The sequence below is a fragment of the Etheostoma cragini genome, chromosome 9 (assembly GCF_013103735.1).
Source record: "Etheostoma cragini isolate CJK2018 chromosome 9, CSU_Ecrag_1.0, whole genome shotgun sequence".
In the NCBI taxonomy this organism is placed as follows: Eukaryota; Metazoa; Chordata; class Actinopteri; order Perciformes; family Percidae; genus Etheostoma; species Etheostoma cragini.
Window position 1 is genome coordinate 28,547,590 of NC_048415.1, and position 16,052 is coordinate 28,563,641.

A 16,052-nucleotide genomic window follows, 5' to 3' on the forward strand; every position below is an offset into this window, starting at 1 on the left:
CCAGCTAAGAAAGCTCCAGGTTTTTCATATACCCACTTAAAATGTGCAATGACATTTAACAACATACTTTGCATTGTTTTTTTCTACACTTATTCTAATTAAAAGGTATTTCCACCATGACTAAAAATTTTGCAAGAATGGAGGAAAAGAAGTCTTTGACACCCAAAATTTCTCTGGGGGAGGACACCCAGACGCCAATTATGATACGGTCCCCCATCCTGGCCAATAAATATACAGTATAGTATACCCACTACATACATTAGACAACACCACTGGTACCATAACGCTGGGGTCTGGCAGATTGAAGGTTTCGCACAGCTACAACAGCTTTTTTTGTAAAGAAAGACACATATGTCCTGGACCCGGGACAACTGCTTTGATTTCGGGACATCCTTGATTGAGGTCCACCTTGAATTAATCCAGGCCCACCCATCTGTCACGTTCTGCTTCCTCCACTCCTCCATCCTCCACCTTCTTCCAACACTACTAAGCTCATATATGTTACTGAAAAATCAGTGTTGGGAGAAACGCGTTACAAAAGTAATGGAGTCTCATTTCACCTGTGCGGCGCCTCGGACACACTTTCTGCACTGCGTGTCTGCGGACAGCTATAGGCTTTTCCGGTTTTGGTGTTCTGTGCATTGTCGGACACACGCCGCAGGACTGTGTGTCCGAGCCTTTCTCCAGCGCCTCAACCTGCAGGTTGTCAGCTGTATGTCTGCCTGGTATACCCTCGGACGGCGATCCTGATCAATGGTTTCATGTGTCACGTAGCTCTCTACATGCAGTTTCGGTTGTATGTCACATATCGTTACAGCCCTGGTATATCTAGGCTGCAAGTTGATGTTTTTTTTGGCATGGGACTAATTTTTAATTTGAATACAAGAGCTGAGATGATGTTCCACTAGTGTATATTGACATTTAATGCAATTTATTTTGTAGCCTTAAAGTGTTATATAACAGTAGGGCTGGAAGGTATGCCCTAAAATTTACATCGCAGTATAATTTGAAGCATGGACAGTAAAAGAATATAACGGCCTATTTGTTTTTCTTAACATTTTAACATAAATGCATACATTCAGATGGTCTAAACAACTGGTAATGCAACTGCATGGCAGCTATTACTGTAGCCTACGCATAACTTTATTACTAGGACATATTTCACATAAAACAAAGGAGGGCTGGACCACAATATTCGACTATTCAGCTATTCAGTCAATGGTTAGGTATTCCGTTTTCACTTTTGAGATTTGGATTTTTTTTCCTTGTGTTGCAGCATTGTGTTTCCATTTCAGCGCAGTGTGATGGTCTTTGACTGTGTTATGCTCTCCTCCCACAGACACACACAGACATTATAGACCAGCTTGCAGTTATCAACAAAATACAATTGATAATCAATCTGTATTCATATTGTGGAGTGACTGTGAGTGGTGCAGCATTGCCTTTGATTATTGCTGACCCAAATTACTCTGTTGCCCTTCTGGCTGTTGTTGCATATGGGGAAATTTTTGCAAACGTTTCTTAAAAAATTGAATGATCTGTCTACTGGAACGCTATGGTTTTTCATTTAAAATTGTTTATTTAAAACAACTATACTTACCAAACAGATGGAATTAGAAATAAAAGCCTGATTCTAATAAAAGCCTGGTAAGTTCTGCGGTTCAGGTAAATAAAAACCCAGGCTTTTATTTGAGGAATTACGATACACTTATGTGGAACTTGCCTTGGTGAAAGGTGTATACATAGATGAACAAACAAACATATTAAACATTAATATGAAATAAACAATACATGAGTGCATAATTTGCTAAGAATATATAATATATGCAAGGGAAATTCAATTAGTTGGGCAAATTTATATTGGTCTATTTTAATTTATACTGGTGTATTTTCTATACCGCTTATACGTCCACCAATAAGTAGTATCATACATAATACTGTACAACACCCCCTTTTTATAAATGTAACACAGTAACATTTACTGAGAGTACATTTTTAACTGACCTACTTAGTAAAGTACTTTGACTTGAGTGAAATTTCATTAACATTGTAGTACTCCTATCCCTAAGGTTAACAAGTGCATCACATAACCGGTACACTCTTAAAACCAGAATAAAAATAAAAGATTGCGTGTAAACGCACTCATCGTTATTGTAACACAGACTTGAGGTCAGTGTTAGTTCCACAATTAGATGAACTGTTATCAATTGGCTGCAAGTAGCTGACCAAAACAGGAAACAACTAAATGGATGTGAATGCAATAAACTAAAACACAAAAAGTCAGTTTCATTCCTGCATTTTTCTTGTTTCTGTCTCCTTCTGGGAGCTTCAGTGTTGGAAGTTTCTTTTTGAGGGGGAGAAGCAACAAAAAGAAAGAAAAACTGAGAATGGAAAGAGGAAGGGGAGGGCTGCCAGGTGGACCAGTCAATGTTTTGACAGTTTACCCACAGCACAGTAAAGTCGTGGCAGCAGCCTGTCACTCTGAGAAACTCTCCTGAGGCCCATTTACATCTGTGTCTCTCCTGCTTTCTCTTTCCTGGTCTGTGTTCCTCTCCTTCGTTTCTCTCCATCCACACACTGGCTTTTTTCTCCCTTATTCATCACACAAATCCTCTCTTCTCTCCACCCTTCTTCCTTCTCTTTTAAGTTTTAAGAAGAGACGGCTAGAGAGGGAGAGAATGAGCTCCTGGTATGCTGTTTGTCTCATTCCATATCCAGACCTCCTCCTGTGCTTTAGAGTTCCTGAAAAGGCTAAAATATCAAACATAAATTGTCCTCATTTATCTCCAGAGATTGTCTCCCTGTCTCTTTTCGAAAATAACATCAAATGCTGTATTCATACCACATGGGCTGTTGTAATGTTTCAACAAAAGTATATCTCATAACATGAAAGGATTTTAATACTGTACTTCATCAGCACCTAACCAGCTCAATTAGCTCTGAAGGCAAAATGTTATAGAACAAAGGAAATCTGGTCATGTTATTATTTGATGCAGTTTTTTTTATGCTATTGCTTAGAAAATTGTTAAATAGATTATCCATACGTGCATACTTGTGTTGTTTTTGGCGGCCTGTTTTAATTTTACTCTAGTCTTTGTGACAAGCGGCCATTTAAGTTTCTTTTATTTTTAGCATTTTTATTTTATTTTAGTCAGAATTATCAATGAATATTTTAGATTAGTTTTAGTCAATGAAAATTGTATTTTATTCTCTTTTTGTAATGCATTTCTATTTAATCCTCCAGTCAATATAGCAGTGTAGTGTGTACCTAGTAGTAAAGTATAGAGATATACAGGGATACATAGTATAGGGATGCTTAGTACACATAGAGTCAGGTAGGAACTAAGAACACACACGCGCACATACACACACAAAGTGTGTTTCAATTGTTTCCGGCTCCAGTGGCTAACATTTAAAGCTAACTTTAAAATGAGACATTAACCACCACTCCTGATTTGGCATGAGTTTTCTAAAATAACGTAAGGGTATGTCTTGACTTACTTCCATATCATTATGGAATGGCTTGAGTTGTCTCTTAAGGTTCGTGGTGTTTGTTCCTGTGATTTTGTGGCTTCATTTGTCCCCATCTTTTTCAATAATACATTCAATTCTATGTGATGAAAGTTTTTCGAAATGTCATTTATTATTTTTCTCCCAAAGACGAACTCTGGCTAGCCGGCCACGGTCCCTTTCTCTGCGTCAAACTTAATTTTGTTTGTTGTCGTTTATGCTCGTCTCACTAACTCACCGCTGCATCTTCTAAATTAAATAATGCCTTGACAGGGCTTGAGGGAGTAATGTCGCCTGCGTCCGCGCAGTGCAACCTGAGTGTGACCTGATGCAGCCCTTGAAATGAGACACAGGGAAAAGAAACAGTGCAAAACAATAAAACAAAAATGTAAACATTTTAGCATTTTTTTTTATTTTTAAACCACGTTTAGTCTTGTTTTTATTTGTCAACAAAATTGACATTATATATTTAATTATAGACATTTTAACATGACCAGCATTTACGTGGCGTTTAGTTTTCGTCATGTGAAAAAGGTTTGTTGACTTAGAAACCAAGGAGGATACAAAGGATTAAAGAAACATGATGGACGGAGAAGAGTTAATTCAAATTTCTGTGTGGGAAAGTCACCGGACGACTGTGGTGGAGCACATTGTTGCCGTCACGGTAGCTATACGCCACCTATTTTAGCCCTCAAAGACAGACCTCAAATGTTTCCCATACATATGTTTATTAATCAAGTTCATATGTTCTGTTAATGATCACAATATTCAAATCACATGTTGACCTTGCCATTCCTCAAATTGTTAATGTGAATTGTATATATATGTGTAATTGTCTAGTTTAACAGATATATTCATTTGGCTGTATGGAGCTTTTAAACTGTCTAGTCACCTGAGCCACCCCTGCATTGTAGAGTTGGTAGAGTTGTTCCAGTATGAGGGGCCGCGTCAGGTCTATGAAGTCTACCCACAACAATGATGCAATCTTCTGAACCTAGAGTTTTGATGGGACTGATCAGCTTTGTAGCAACTCATTTTGCAATTGCTTGAATCAAACGGATGTTCATTAATATCAAACACTTTAACCACTAAAGCTTTAAGAACCACCCCACTTTGGTAAAAAAGATAAGACAATACTAGATTAAAAAAGTTGTTAGGAACAATACTTTGTAACAATTCTCATTTTCAATGAGAATCTGTACAAGCCCAATCTACTGTTTTGCTATAATAGGGAAGTTTGTTTCACTGTATAGAGCTGCCACAGCACCGGCTGCTAATATCAGTATTGATCAGAGGGACATTGCTGTGGAAGACAGTACAGTGGCATAAGTAATTACCTATTTGCTTCACACTCCCAAGTAGGCAAGTATATGTGTTTGTGAGTGCGTGTGAAGTGTGAAGTGTGAGCGATGACACATGCATGAGCACCCAACTGTAATTGCAAGTAGATGAGTCACCTCAGCACATTCTACCATAGAGAACTAAACTACATTAATGTCTCAGTCCCTAGCTTATTACAAGCTCTGATAATTACCCAGCCGGGGAGTCTGAGGACGTTAAAAACTCACAGGGGGGAAAGTGCAGTAGTAAGTGGTTGCATACTGGTTAAGGGAATCCTTGATTAATGCCTTATAGGTATAATTCTAATAATGAATAAATTGAAAGAGCAGAAACCCATTTATCAGAATGTCACACAGCCAACCTTAAAAAAACTAAAACACACACTGTTATGTAAATATATTGTAATTGCTTAGAATACACAGGACATTTCTACACATGTACAAACATTTTATATAATGCTTTTTAATTCACAAAACACAGTGACACCATGACAAGACAATACTAGACCGTGCATGTGTTTGTACTACATGTAGCTTATTGAAACTGTTGATGACATGGCTTTTATGCATGACAACAGCTAAATATTATCATAACTTAAAAACAAGGTAATGCTTTAGTGCTTAACTTTTTTTGATATTAATAATTGATATGATTAATTCAAGCCATTGCCAAATGAGTTGATACAAAGCTAATTTAGACTATCAACTTCACACAACTCTCTCTGTATCTCTCAGTATGGCTATGTTCAGAAGATTGTGTCGTAAGGCGACTTTCCCACACAAAAACTCAAGTGAAGATATTTATCTCTTCTATAGAGTCCATCATGTTTTGTTTAATCCTCAGTGTCCTCCTTGGCTAGTAGCAACTGTGTGGAGGCGGGGCGGGAGCATATGAACGATCTCATGTAAGGCTTGTATCATGTGGATGCAACAAAAGCGGGGTTTTCATTACTTAGAATTCCTCAAGGGGGTGAGAGAAACCATGCACTACACTTACATTTACATTTACAGTTACATTTAGTTTATAAACAGAGATCTTGGACAGGGGGTCCCCAGAGTAGCTGCAGGGGGGCTGCCAAAATATTGTTTGATGTTTTAAAAATCTATACATAATATGTCTGAAAATATACATTAACATAATCCAAAATATTATTAGCAATATGTACTTTTACATATATATATATATATATATATATATATATATTTTTTTTTTTTTAAGTACACAACATTGATAATGGGCTTGCTGGCTTCCAGCTAAAATAGCCACTAGGTAGTAGTAGTAGTAGAAGTAGTAGATACAGATTTACTACACCACATTTTAATATGATATGTAAATATTTAAATATGCCAACATTTTTCATTTTAAAAGCTTGGAATTATATAAACCATAAAACAGTATAGAGGTTTTAGGCCGCCCAACATGTTATAGGTACAACTACATGTAATAAAATATACTGTAAAGCAGTGAAGACCACTGGTTTATTTAGTCAATCAAAGTGTTTACGAAATGGTATATAATGTACTCGAGCCACATATGTGAGCATTTGAATGAGTGAACGAATCTCAGCCATCTCTACATCCTCTATTCCCACTGGCTCCAGTTAAATGACTTTCCACTGTAATTTGCACTGAGCTGTGCAAAACGACTGTACCAAGTTTTTGTTTATTTATGCTCTGCTAGCGTGTGAGGGCAGAAATTACACCAGGGAAATTCCAAATGCTTTCTAAAAAGGGAAAAACAACAACGAATGGCCTAACAGACAGGACTAACGGACGGACTAACGTACGCCCGCCCACCAGCAGCAAAGCATTTACTTGGAACGTGGCAAACTATTGTCACCAGCCATCAAGAAAAACCGATTGAGGTAGGTCTAGATCAAAATGACAGGCAGCAGACACATCTGGTCTGATGGTAAATGACACACACGCACACAAACGCTCCCCATCGAGCACCTCTAGCACCGGCCCTCATTAACACTGCTGATTTGTTGTCGTGGCAGCTCTCAGGCATGTTCGAGGCTGATTGGCCATGTAACCTTTCAGTTGATGTCTGACTGTCTTGTCACATCACAGCAAGAAACACAACCCCCGCCCATTAGCTCACACAGCATTGACATTTGTCTGTCTTGTCATCTCTTAGCACAGTGGTGTAAGAAATTATGGATGTTGGGTGTTACATAAGGAGAAAAGTGGGATGGGATGTGTTCAATGGAGAGCAACATAGACTTTTGGCTTTCTTAAATGAAACATTCCACGTTTGGGAATGGGAACAGAGCTGAAAGCAGACCAGACACTCACTCCAAACTAATAAATCTATCCCCAGATGCACACACAATGCTTGTCTGAAGCAGTGGAGGATATTTAATTCAATGTCTGCATTGTGTGTGTGCAGCATTATCATTAACACAAGCTTGGCTCAGATTGTGAACATGACATTAGACGGCCTCTCCATTTAAATTTCCTTTTTATTTTCATTCTCTCTCTTTTACACACAAGCTTGCTGTGGGCTTTTGCCAACATGGCAAAGACAGTCCGGATAAGTATGAACTCTGCTGTGTAAAATTAATTGGATTGACATTCAAAAAGTTAAGCTGTTTTTTTTTTTCTTCTCCTTCTTTTTTTCTTAGTTTTGCATTTGCATGCGGAATATTCTTCTATTCACTGCTTGCTGCTAATGGAATGTCTTTAGAAGATAATTTAAGTCAGTTTAATTTAGAGTGACATTGCACAAAGATTGCATCAGAAACTTTCCCTGGCTTCCTTAATTTCTTAATTCTATACATTTTAAATGTTCATGGAGTGTTCCCATTCCTAGGAATCAATTCGGTCTGTTGGGTCTGTTTACCAATCACAATTTGGAAACCAAACATTCCATTAGCCTCTCCCATCATACCGGCATTTGGAAATGGTGCAGATACTGTAAAATGGTGTTTAGTTTGTCAGCTCATTACCAATTAAAAGTAAAGGAAGCAGCAGAAACCAGAGGCTGAAATGCTTCCAGAGGATCCAGATGTGTCAACATCAGACTGGCATATCTGCTGGCTCATACACCTTGAGAGATTAACTGTACTGTAAAAATGGACTTAACATCAAACCCTTTTCCAATGCTCCCATCAGTTTCTCCATGATGCATCTCATGCATTTCGATATGAACATATGGAATATTGAAGAGTTTGGGTAATACATAGTATTGGGTACCTAAGAATTTCAGAATGAACGTGAATTAACAATGTGATCTTTGTGAATTTAAGCGGGGATGGCCCAGATCTTTAGGTATTATGTCATTAAATCCAGCAGGACACAACTTATTTCCATTTAAAAAGGATAAGATTGTACTATTTTTTTCTTTCTTATTAACAACAAATCCTTAAAACTCCATTACAAGACCAATGTGTTAGTCCACCACTACTTTTAGACTTCCCTACCCTGTATTTGACACTTAGCCCCAGGCCATTGGATTCTTATCGGAGATGTACATCTGCTCACAAATATTAAGTCTTGTTTTTGAAAATAGCTTGGTAATTTCCTAAAAAAGCATTTACTACTGAAACGGGATAAAACAGCACTTTTGATTGGGACCATTTTTTAGTGGTGAATTAATACACATTTGACACTATAGTATGTCATATATCAAGGATATCAATATATCGTCTGATTTATGTAGTTATGTGATTCCTGCTTCAAATGCAACTTGACTACTTCCTAGTTTGAAATGTGTTACTGTCAGACAACCCCCCCCCTAAAAAAAAAAGAATTAAAATGGTAAAATAATGGCCACTAAAAACCATGGTACAGTAAAGAAGTCAGCTTTGTTCAAAAATAAGAGGTTAAATAATTTAGTTAACTCCACATCCATTCATTGTATATCTGTGGAGGACAAAAATATTCACACTGCAGACAACTGACAGGGGACAATTAACCCAATGTGCAGGTCTTTGCACTGTGGGCGGAAATCCATACAGGAACAGCAGAAAGGCCCTTCCTACGTTACCACTGTAAGGTAGGACTGTACCACCTTGCATCTTCATTAAGTGTCTAACATGAACAAAGGTTGGGACATAAAAAATGTATTACACATCTTATAGTCTTGTTGATTATTTGCGTCCTGATGTTTAAATTCCCACTCTGCTTAGAAGTGCCTGGGTAGCTCACTTGGTAGATCTAGAGGTTTAGACCTTGACACAGCGGCCGCAGGTCCAACTCCTGCCCTGCGACCATTTGCTGCATGTCATTTCCCCTCTCTCTCCCCTTTCATGCCTTCAGGCGTCAAAGGATTTCTGCTCAAAATGTTCTTATCACATGGCCAGGATAGCTCAGTTGGTAGAGCAGGTGCACAAATATAGACGCAGAAGGGCCAGGGTTCAAGTCTGACCTGTGGCGATTCTCTGCCTGTCTTCTCGGTCTCTCTCCCCCCTTTCACTGCTGTCCTAACCATTAAAAGGTGAAAAAGCCCCCAAAAATAACTTCACTTTTTTTCTATCACCATATAACAGTTGAAGTAGTTTTTCCGCACATTACTGTCAGTTCAAATTATATTGGAACACATTAAAATAGGGGTGAATGGTACAAATGGTATAGAAAATAAATCGGTAGGAATTAGCATACTGTATAGATTTTGACTACACCATGCTGCTCTCATTTAACTTGACCCCAAAAACAGAAACAGAAACCAGAAAGGACTTAGCCATCAACAGCCGTGCACAGTGTTGTTACGCCTAGCGACTCGGACGTTCTTCATTGAGAAGGAGGACGGGATAGCGCTGCAGTGTTTGGTTTATGTGTGTGAAATATATCCTTGTAATACAGCTAAGAGTACAGTAATAGCTGCCATGCAATTATATTTCAATTTTAAGAAAAACAAATATACCATAATTTATACTGTTACCATCTGTGTTTCAAATTATACCTTGATATAAATATAAGGCCATACCGCACAGCCCAAAATTGAAAATGGCTATTTTTAAACTCTTATTAATTGCTGAAATTGTCAATGCAATCCTGTTCCGGATGACCTTGACTATGACCCTGTATAATGTGAAAGTATTTACTGTACAGTTTTTCAGGAGAAACTAAAAAGGGAAATTCATCTCAATTGTAACACATTTCTTCATATTTGGAGTGACATTAAAAACTATATGTTGTAGCGGTTGATGTTCGATTTCTTATGTTCTGATCCAGATACAAATACACCAAATGTTGTAGTAAAAAGTATTTTTGGTATAGGTAAAGTTTTTTCAATGCATGTAATTTAAAAAAAATGGTAATGCTAACAGAGGTTTATCATTACCAGTGGCCGCTGTTCTGACTCGGGTGCCTGGGTCTGGGTCCTTAGCACTAGAGTTAAGTGCTGACCGGGATGGCTGCTAGCCGGCTGGGGGCTGACTGTGGATGTGTCCCCGGGGCTGTAATGATAGTGGATGGCTGCTAGCTGGCTAGGGGCTGACTGTGGATGTGTCCCCGGGGCTGTAATGGTAGTGGATGGTTGCTAGCTGGTTGGGAGCTGATTGTGGATGTGTTCCGCGCGGGCTGTTGCCAGCTTTCATCCCAACTGAAGACTTTCAGCGCCGGGATACAGACAGACAAGGGTGTGCTAGCTAGCTAAATTACCATTAGATTAGTCGTCTATCAGTTAATGTTACGGATGGATTTGTGGGTTAGCCCAGAGTTGTTAACCGTGTTCAAAACAAACATACTAAAAGTAACTGAGCGTGTTGAACGGTGTTGTAATCTTATGTTACCAATCAAGAATTAGCTAACGTTAGAGACCTAGCATTAGTTATTTTCTTGTCAACCAGCACCTTTACTGTTGGCACCAAAGCACTTTTCCTTTTCGGTCCCCCTACAGGTTGGAAGCGGAATTGTCCATTACTTTTACCAATATTCTTATGTCTCATTTGAACGGTTGTTATTGAACCACTGAAACCATTTCAGAAAGATTTTAAGGTACAAAAGAATATTTGGTGTTGTATTGATCAACATTGAAATCAATCCACATAAATAAATAAGGTCTCTGTTGTATTACTGTTTTGCAAAGTGGGATGTAATCGATGACAAAAAGATGCCACGTGGTAGAAGAAAAGTTGTCTTACGTTTACTGAGTATAACTCTCCTCCACCCTCGAAAGAATCAAGGTTTGTTTAGGTGTATCGTTACCTTTAGTTGGCTGAATTACTAAAGTAAACAGCAGGATAAGTACTTTCATGGTGTTACAGAGCACACTATAGGAATGAGTGTGCTTTGATATTACACAGTAAATGGTAGTGTTTCTTACTTCTCTGTTTATGTCAGTATATATTTTTCTTTAAATAGTTTACAGCATGCAGCCTCTCTAAACTTTAAATTGAGTAGATTTTGAACTATTGGCCTTTTTTGACTGGATTGATGCTCCTTCAACCTGACATTATGATAACAAATAGGATATGACACATGTCACTGATGCACCACAGCCCCGCTGCACATTGTGTGGATCAGCCATGGCATTTGACCTTTCACAAAACCTGTCTGTCTTTCAAACACATACAAACACACGCAAATGCACACAATAAGATTACTTGAACAGTTTCCTTCACAAATGTGAACACATGGCATGATTTAAAAACACAAACTAATTCCCACATTGAAGGGATTTATTGAATTTTGATCTTAGCTAACCTACATTCCCATGGCCTTGACAAACCGTTATTTAAGCCCTCTGATACATTTTTCAACAATAAACTTAGATTCAGTATAAAAATATGGATTTGGAGTGGGTCTGCCAGGACACAAAAACAAATCCCGGAGCACATACGTTTCAGTGCTATGTCCCCTCTACATCCTCTACATGCTTCCCCTTGCTCACATCATGTCTTAACATAACCTCAACTTCAACTATTATGCCGACCACACCAAGCTCTACAATTCCAAATTATATTACTGCCACCACCCACTCCGTCCTCACGAACTGCCTCACATGGAAAAAGCTCCTCAAACTATGACAAATCTTAAAATCCTCATCGTCGGCCCCAAATCCCTCAACAAATAATTTTAGTCATGCATTGTTGGTTCCAGTGTTCCTGCTTCCACATACATCCATAATCATGGTGTCAATAAGCCTTTATCCTTAGGACGTGACATTTACTACATTACAATAACTTCTTCCATCTCCAAGGCAATGCCCATCTTCTCCCCTCCCTCTCATCCACTGAACCGCTCTTCCATCACCTCAATATATTTTGGTTGGATATTCTGACAATAGCCTTTTCCGTTTAACACAGGTGGTATATTTCGGATTTGGGTTTTAGAGGCATTCTTTGGATTCTTTGAATATGCATCTCAATCAGGGTTTTTAACTGCAGATTAAGGCCTCTTTTCTGTTTATCTCTTTGCGTTGCTATGGCTGCTTTAACAAACCAGCAAGAAAACAGTTTGCAAGGCTACAGACTCGATAAGAAGAAGAAACACAGCTACTTTTGATCATTTTCAAAGACTTGGATATCAACTTGTTTTTGGATATGCAACACATTGCTACACCAACCTTTTCAAGAAACTGGATGAAGGGATGAAAATGGGAGGCTATGTTCGCACAGTCCAACAAGTTGCCACTGCTTGAAAACTTCAAAACATATATTGTTCTGCGCGGCTAAATATTAAAGGGGATTTTGGTGGAATATTCCCTTTCATTAGCTATGTAAACAGCTTAGACCGAATTATGAGAATGTAAACAAATTTGCTGTTGTATTGTTGCACTTAAACAATGTTTCTGATTTAACTTTTTCTGTCTGTTTTTATGTGAAGTGCCATTGAGTAGGCCTACATTTTAAAGAAATACATCACATAAATGTATTATTATTATCACTTGTTGGCAGAAGCCCTATAAAATTAATACATTTTTCCATGGTATAAATCTGGCTACTACAACCTTGGATGCAGAGTAAAAAGGGCAGCTTTGTAAGAAAATGATTGGTTGAATCCTTTAGTTATGTACACATACATATTTAATATCTGTGCAGGGCAAACATATATCCTGTAGGCTGTGACAATTGACCTAATGTGCAGGTCTTTGAACTGTGGGAAGACATCCATACAGTAACAGCATACTAAACAGAAAGGACCTTCCTACCTAACCAAATCACTGTACCACCTTGCATCTTCATTTAGTGTAACAACCCATTTTCTATATCTAGCAATTGTTAAATTCTCACAAGAAAAATCTAAATAGATCCTCATTATGTCTTGATTTTAAGACACATTCATGTGTCTCTCTTTCTGAATTCATCTCTTGATGAAAAATGAGGGCAAAAACAAAACTGTTGCGTTTATAATTTTGTTCAGTATTTGTGATGTTAATATTTTTTTTAAATCCCAGTTGACAGTGATCCGACAGCTATATAGTCATGATCCCATGTGTTTGTGTGTGTTAAATGTAGACGTTGTGGCAGACCTAAGTGGTAAAATAGACAGGAGAGGATCCCGTCACAGCGGGATGTTTGCGTTATTTTAATTGCGCATACCTTGGCTCTTGCTGAAACAAGTCTTTGTTTCAGCAAAAGCCAAAAAAGCCCAAAAACATGGTTTGCATGTCCAAATTCATTAAATTTCAAGGGTAATAAAAACTCCAGTGTATTTTGGGAATAACGGACTATTGAGCTTTCAGAATGTTGGGCTGTCTGACCTAAGGCATGGCAGCTCAGCAGCATGTCACTTTATATTCATACGTAGTGTCCGATTTACCATACTGGATTAAGTCAAAGTCACTTTCCTTGCCTTCTTGGCTGCAAACTCAGCAATAAAGTTTTTGTAATCCAGCTTCAATGTAACATCCTTCACAGATGATAGCAGGGCAAGCCCACAGTCTGTCCTGCGTCATGAAGGTGCGCAAATAGTTTTTAATCAATTTCAGCTTTGAAAAGCTTCGCTCACACAATGCCAGAGTTACTGGTATAGTCACTAGGATCCTGAGCCCAATCTCACAGTATGAGAAAGTCCCTTCAATCTTTCTAAGGAAATGAAGTGTTTGAAGTGCTTTAGCTGTTCCTTTTTGGGGAGGAAAAAGCAGACGTGAGGCCCTCAGAGGCACGAGGCCCTTACACTTGGCACAACCCATGTTTGATTAATTAGTAATGCATGATTTGTTACTAGTTTTGTGCGACTCAGTGGCTAGTTCACAGATATTCAAGAACTAGTACTTACTTAATGATTCATTAATATAGGATATACCAGTCTCTTCTCATTATCAAATATATCAAAAATCAAATAATACAGTCATCAGGAATTATTAGGGAAATACTTTAATGATTTATCAATTATCAAGTAATTCCTGATTTGTTCCTTACTCAATTCTCTAATCATTAACTACTCTAATGTGATAAGTTAATTGTTAACGATACAGGCTGTAATCATGAACCACATTGTAGCTATATAATACATATCAAAGTACCAAAAGGAATGCATTGGAATGCCTATGTACGTCACGCATTTATTACTTTTAACACCGGCTTTTTAAGACCGTGGAAATACACCTATGGAGACATGGGTGAATGGGTGGGGACATTAAGACAGGGCTTTCAAGATGGGGAATGGAGTTTGTGTCAGCCTCTCTGTAGCAGTGTTCTGTTCCCTCTCTCTTGGATTGTCTTAATTGCAGGGGTGGACCCAGGAGTCAGGTGTCCAGCTGCTTCTCATCAACCGGCGCCATGGGTACTGTACTGGACTACCCCAAGACCAGAAATCCCTGGATCCCGTCACAAGCCTGCCCTTCCTTGCTCATTTTTGGATTACTTTGGATCTGCCACCTGGATTTCTGGACTTTGCACTCTTGAGTACATTCTAAAAAACCTTGAACTCCTTTACTCTCTTGGCTCTCCGTACTGTCTGCATGTAGTGTTCTAATAGTCATTCCCCTTAACAGATTGTGTCCCATAAGTTATTAGGGGAAAACTAGAGATTTACAATATTGCATATAATCCTATTCTACTTTTATCAAGTGTATAACTTAATCAAATTCCAGTTTCACTTACATCTGGAGACCCATTTGTATCATAGATCAATAACTAAAGAACAAAAAACTAAATATCAGGTTTAAGTTTTATGACTATTCAGGGTTGTCTGTGGTTTGGCAAGGACATTATCACTAAAGCAAATGTTAGAGACACTGCTTGTTACTAAAATGAGAATAGCTGGTCCACCTTAAAGCCAGCCCGCCTTAAGGAAGTGCGATTGTGCTGAAGTTGCCGCTATCTTATTAATATTTTTACACATTGAGACATTACAAAAAGTGACAACAATACACTGAGACTGGGAATGCGTCCCGGGACCAAAAAAACAGAGGATAGACAGGAGGGAGGGAGACCAAACAACAGATGCAGAAACAGACATATAGACAGAAATAAGACAAGGGACCAAACACCTGGGGTCCAATTCAGGAAGGAAGTTTAACAAACTCTCAGTCTGACCCTGAACTCTGAGTTGATTTACCCTGAGATGGGAAACTGACTTTTCGGATCCAGAACAGCTGATTCAAGTTGGTTTAATTAACTCAGATTAGGTTTACTCAGAGTTAAGCGCATAGACCAGCACAATGAAAAAGCAGCATACAAGTCACCATAGTAACAACCACAAACAAACTGATTGGCGGAAATACTCATGCCTACTTGAAGATATATTTTGTTCGATACAATAAACGCTGATGGAAACGTTATTGGCCAAATACATAATGATTTGCGATTCAGTTATAGGTCATTTTATGGTGCATTTTATGCATTAAATGACAACCAATACTGTAGCAAAAAAGAGAATTTGCGTTGGAGAAAATTGTTGCTAGTGTAAATGCGTAAGTTCCAATATAGTGTATTAATATATTTGATCATAAGCATCTTATTACATTTAGGTGCAATCCTGCGGGGGAGAAAGTCTTGCAGAGGCTGCAGTACCATCATCACTTTTATTTCAAAGGGTTTTACACATAAATTTGTAACGGCTCCTACAGGTTTGTGTCCAGGGAACTCTACAAAAAACGTTTAAAACACGTTTCAGAGCGTATAAGGTTATGTAGGCTACTTAACTAATAGACTGGGAAAGTACCTCTTAAATAGGTAGTTATTTGGATATTAAAATACATCTATGGTCGGGGCCTCTCTTAAAATTATCTCCCGACATATGTTTAACTCCCTGCAAAGTAATATAGCTTCTTCATTAATAGGATCGTTGACACAAGGATACGCTATG

General features: G+C 38.3%; 1 protein-coding gene and 1 long non-coding RNA gene across 2 annotated transcripts in view; both read right to left on the bottom strand.

Moving 5' to 3' along the window:
* The window catches only part of LOC117950913 (inactive N-acetylated-alpha-linked acidic dipeptidase-like protein 2), a 498,171-nt gene that overhangs the window by 346,179 nt on the left and 135,940 nt on the right, over positions 1 to 16,052 (bottom strand). The gene's annotated exons all lie outside the window — the stretch shown is intronic.
* LOC117950921 overlaps positions 1 to 16,052 on the bottom strand; it is a 21,931-nt gene continuing 5,879 nt past the window's right edge. The window contains exon 3 of the long non-coding RNA XR_004658007.1: positions 1 to 83. This is a non-coding gene — a long non-coding RNA (uncharacterized LOC117950921). The remainder of the gene's footprint in view (positions 84 to 16,052) is intronic.